This window comes from Triplophysa rosa, linkage group LG5 (assembly GCF_024868665.1).
Source record: "Triplophysa rosa linkage group LG5, Trosa_1v2, whole genome shotgun sequence".
Taxonomy (NCBI): domain Eukaryota; kingdom Metazoa; phylum Chordata; class Actinopteri; order Cypriniformes; family Nemacheilidae; genus Triplophysa; species Triplophysa rosa.
Window position 1 is genome coordinate 31,095 of NC_079894.1, and position 5,806 is coordinate 36,900.

The window sequence follows — 5,806 nt, forward strand, 5'->3', positions numbered from 1 at the left end:
CCATACTAATACGGTGTTTGACCCCCTTTCGCCTTCAGAACTGCCTTAATTCTACGTGGCATTGATTCAACAAGGTGCTGAAAGCATTCTTTAGAAATGTTGGCCCATATTGATAGGATAGCATCTTGCAGTTGATGGAGATTTGTGGGATGCACATCCAGGGCACGAAGCTCCCGTTCCACCACATCCCAAAGATGTTCTATCGGGTTGAGATCTGGTGACTGTGGGGGCCATTCTAGTACAGTGAACTCATTGTCATGTTCAAGAAACCAATTTGAAATGATTCGAGCTTTGTGACATGGTGCATTATCCTGCTGGAAGTAGCCATTAGAGGATGGGTACATGGTGGTCATAAAGGGATGGACATGGTCAGAAACAATGCTCAGGTAGGCCGTGGCATTTAAACGATGCCCAATTGGCACTAAGGGGCCTAAAGTGTGCCAAGAAAACATCCCCCACACCATTACACCACCACCACCAGCCTGCACAGTGGTAACAAGGCATGATGGATCCATGTTCTCATTCTGTTTACGCCAAATTCTGACTCTACCATTTGAATGTCTCAACAGAAATCGAGACTCATCAGACCAGGCAACATTTTTCCAGTCTTCAACTGTCCAATTTTGGTGAGCTCGTGCAAATTGTAGCCTCTTTTTCCTATTTGTAGTGGAGATGAGTGGTACCCGGTGGGGTCTTCTGCTGTTGTAGCCCATCTGCCTCAAGGTTGTGCGTGTTGTGGCTTCACAAATGCTTTGCTGCATACCTCGGTTGTAACGAGTGGTTATTTCAGTCAAAGTTGCTCTTCTATCAGCTTGAATCAGTCGGCCCATTCTCCTCTGACCTCTAGCATCAACAAGGCATTTTCGCCCACAGGACTGCCGCATACTGGATGTTTTTCCCTTTTCACACCATTCTTTGTAAACCCTAGAAATGGTTGTGCGTGAAAATCCCAGTAACTGAGCAGATTGTGAAATACTCAGACCGGCCCGTCTGGCACCAACAACCATGCCACGCTCAAAATTGCTTAAATCACCTTTCTTTCCCATTCTGACATTCAGTTTGGAGTTCAGGAGATTGTCTTGACCAGGACCACACCCCTAAATGCATTGAAGCAACTGCCATGTGATTGGTTGATTAGATAATTGCATTAATGAGAAATTGAACAGGTGTTCCTAATAATCCTTTAGGTGAGTGTATAACCTAAATCAATGTTGTGTGATACATAAATTAATATATATCTTATCAGTGAATTATATTAGCTGTAGGCAATTCAGTCTAAGTTATGTCATGAAAATTTCTCTCGATTGTCGATCGTTTATGAACTACTGTATTTTGCAAACTGTTTAATTGTCTTATCAGAAATTATAGATATATGATATATTATTTTCTCCTTCAAAACAAAACATTGATAGAGCAATATTCTTGTGATCCGAAAACTGTTGCCGACTCTCGACTCTAGAACGAGAGCTGCGCGTGCTCATAAGTTCTCTTTTCACACAGCAGTTCAGTTCAGTGTGTGCTGTTGTTGTAATTAAATAACTCCGGTATATTGGTTCAAGTCCGCGGGACTGTCATGCACGCCAGAAAGTGAATAACTGAATTAATTTGTGGATAATATTAAGTGTTTACGGGAGACGCTAAACGGGAACGATTCAGCTGAACTGGTTCGACCGGTTCACTAAAAAGAAAGAACCGGTTCGAATGAATGATTCGTCCGCGGCGTAGTGATGGGAATTATGATTCATTTGAGTGATTCGTTCTTTTTCAGTTCGTTCACCAAAATGATTCGTTCAGATTCGTTCACTGATTCGTTCAGTGACCATTTCTATAATACACCAGCAGGTGGAAAAAGAGTTGTGTTATGTCAACGAACGTATTAATGGACGTATAAACTGATTACAGGCTTTATTAAAATGTGTGTCTCTGATCTACTCATTAAATAAATAAAATAAGTCTAAATAAGTGGTTCAGATGACCAACGCACAAGGTTTTTCTGCATAATTAAAAAGTTAATTGTTTGGTCATTTACACATTCATAAATCTGGGATTATGTTAAACGTGAAGTTTATGTATTTTAAATAAACAAGCGTGCAAAGTAGCCTACCTGTAACTGCGCTTTGCATCCGCTTTCTGCTTTGCTGAACGAGACTCACATGCTAAATGACCGACCTACAGTGTACACTCTCGTTCAATTCGTTCACGAACGAGATCTCTCTCTCTCGTTCAGACTCAACAGAGACTTGGTCAGTGTGGGCGTATTCGTTCAGTGGAAGATCTAACCAATTACACGTCCCTTCACAGCCGGAACTGGAATGCTATTTGCTGACGTGACGCGAATGAGAGCTAACCAATACTTTTTTGTTTTACAGTTTTTAGAGAAGTGCATGACATGAATTAAACGTAATGAAGTCGTTTTTATTTGAAAGAACAATAAATGATACAAAATGCACACAAAACACCTGTGCTTGCAGTACAATAACTGAGTAAACAGGGCTTGACATTTTCCATGCAATAAAAATGACAATGTTAATTTGTCTTTGTTACATTTAACCATCAGCTTGCATTATTAATTATTTTCGTAAGGATCTTTACATTGTGTCCGTTTCTGTACTTGTTGAACAAGAGACCTCATCTTTCATTTCGTTTACGAGGCAGAAGTAACAGCTCGTTCACGAACGAGAATCAGCGGGCTTTCGTTCACTTACGAACGAGATGACTGATCGTTCATTTCGTTCACGAACGAGAATCAGCGGGTCTCGTTCAGACTCAAACACAGGCTCGTTCAGTGAAGGGCGTATTCGTTCAGTACATTCAACCAATCATATGCTTTGTCAAAGCTCACTCTCGAACGCCATTGGCTCGTGCTTTAGACACTCTTTTAAGCCAAGACGCTCTGTGCTCGAGGGAGAGATTTCAGTGAACGAGAAATATGAGTCATTGCATTTCGTGAACGAGAACGATTCGTTCACTTAAAAGATTCGTTCAAAAAGAACGATTCGTTCACGAACGAAACATCACTCCGCGGCGCGAACCAGCGTCAATCATTCATCAGGCACGATGTCAGCGAGCAGCGGCATAATACAGATTGGTTTTACAAACCATAATAAATGTATCGACAGTGCGCTTAAAAGGAAACTTTTTGCAACAAAACTTTCCCCGAAACATGTGGGACAACATCCAATTTCGTAAGACACCTGCAAAGGCATCACAAAGAGAGGTAAGTTAATGCCATGTTTCAGAGTTAGCATTGCATTTGAGTATTTTAGAAAGTTTGGAAAGTAGGGCTTAAAGATAAGATTGATCGTATTTTATTGTCATTGTGATGAACGTTATTTAAGGATGGGCACCGACGTGCTTATGAACGTGCTTATAAACGAGCCGTGGAGCCTCTGCTCTCTCTAGCGGCTCCTCTATCGAACGCGCACGTGCACGGGCAGGCGCGCACACACACGCACAAAAGTGTTCATTGCTGCACAACCTTGCTGTTAGGAGGGCTGATAAAAAAGTTCCTTAAAAAAGTAATAAACAGTTACACTTCGGCTTTGTGACTTTAGTGCTATACCTATATAGTAAAAATAAAATGACCTTATTTTATCTGCTTTTTGATCATTACAAACAATAATGAAACTGATTATCTTAGAATAGAAGATATGCTGTCTCTTGCATCACATAAATTATCAGTAGTTAACTATGTGGTCTTGTAGTCATGATTTTTTTCTGTCTCTCTTGACTGTCTCAATTGGACTCGGTCTTGACTTGGACTCGAACCTCTCTGGACTTGGACTTGACTTGGACTCGAACCTCTTTGGACTCGGACTTGACTCGGTCTCGACTAGTCCTGGTCTTGGACTTGTCTTGGACTCGACAATGGTGGACTTGACTACAGCCCTACCTGAAGGTCTTGATTAGTTGCTTCAGGTGTGTTTGATTGAGGTTGAACCTTAACTCTGCAGGAGCAGAGACTTTGCAGGACTAAAATCTCTATCCCTGGGTAACAGGCATGGTTTTTGCTAATGCATATTTTCTCCACTCTACTCTACTCTAATATAATATTACTACAAAAGTATTATGCATTTTTCTTTTCTTCACCTTTCAAAGGTTTATATACAGTATAATGATACTGAGACATGCTTTTTCTACTTAAAATGTTACAAGGGGTTTGGGTAAATATTGTCATGCAGTTAGTATAGTGTTCTTCACTCACAACTAAAGGTTTACATATGGAAGAGAATACATATAAGGTAGGACAATTGCATTTTCTTCCTTTACTCAACAGAGAGAGGACACACAGAGAACAGTGTTAATTTAAAACTAGAGATTTTTCTCATTGTCTTTTCTCAAAAGGTTTTCAGTCAGACAATGATTTCTGCAGTAATGTGGAATAATAACAAAAGGGAAAACCTTGAGAAGTTATCTCACATTCTTTATTACTGTAAAGATTTAAAGTTTAAAATACATGGTAAATTGAACCATTAAGCAATAAATATCACCTTTAAACAGAGAAAGGTATTTTTTATTATTTCAAAAGCCCAAGAAACATCACAGGACAGAATTACATTAATTGACGAAGTACATTCATAAACATAATTGATAATAAATGTTGTGGACAGTATACTGTGACGAGGGAGGCGTGACGAGAGCTGTGGGAGGAGGAAGCGAGGCCGGGACGCGATTGATAATCAGCTGGGTGCCACCGGCCTCGTATCTCTCACGGAGGAGATCGGAAGCATAAAAGGACGAACTGCAGGAGAATACGGCGAGAGAGGACCGGGCCCGTACATTAAAGTTTTGTTTATGTTCGTGTGGCCGGCAGTCGTCCATGAGGGGCTGCCGGCCTGTTTTACTGCTGTTTATTGTTTATTTATTTTTGATTAAAATGATTGATTGTTCGCCGGTTCCCGCCTCCTTCCTTCCCGTTTGTTGAGTTTATTACAGTGGTGCCGAAACCCGGGAGGAAGGAGTGACTTGCTGTCAGTGAGTCCTCGCCGATGAGGGGGATCGCAGTGCCGAAGAGTTCGGGCAGCGTGGACGAGGGATGTCCGCGAGCGGCTTCCCGAGGCGGCGGTGCTGGAGCGTGTGCAGGAAGCGGGGGACCTACTACCGGGTGCCCTCAGGTGGGGTGGCTGCCTTCCGGGAGGGAGCGGAGGAATCAGCCCCGCTTGCCGTGGGCCGGAGCCTGCTGCCGTCCGCCGTACAGGGGAGGAGCAGGAAGCGGGGGACTTCCTGCCGCCCTCAGCCGGAGGAGCCATCGCTGGCCGGCAGGGGGCGGAGGAGGAGCGAGGTGGCGTCCAGTACCACCGCATGGCACCGCGAGGAAGAGCCTCTCGGCTGGCTGAGGACCAAGCGACAGCGTGTCGGGGAACCGGACCAAAATTTTTTTTTCTGTTTCCTCTCTCCCCTCTCTCGCCCCTGTGGTTCCTGGTGCTTCCGTCTCTGTTCTCTCGTCTCGTCTCGTCTGTCCATACCCCCAGGCGCTGGGGCCGTTGAGACTGGCCCCCCGGGGGGGGAGTAAGCACAGTCTCGTGGGTACCCCCCGGCCTGTGAGGGGCGATGGGGGTATGTGACGAGGGAGGCGTGATGAGAGCCGTGGGAGGAGGAAACGAGGCCGGGACGCGATTGATAATGAGTGTCAGCTGGGCGCCACCGGCCTCGTATCTCTCACGTAGGAGATCGGAAGCATAAAAGGACGAACGGCAGGAGAATACGGCGAGAGAGTACCGGGCCCGGACATTTAAGTTTAGTTTATGTTTGTGTGGCCGGCAGTCATTTGTGAGGGGCTGCCGGCCTGTTTTACTGCTGTTTATTG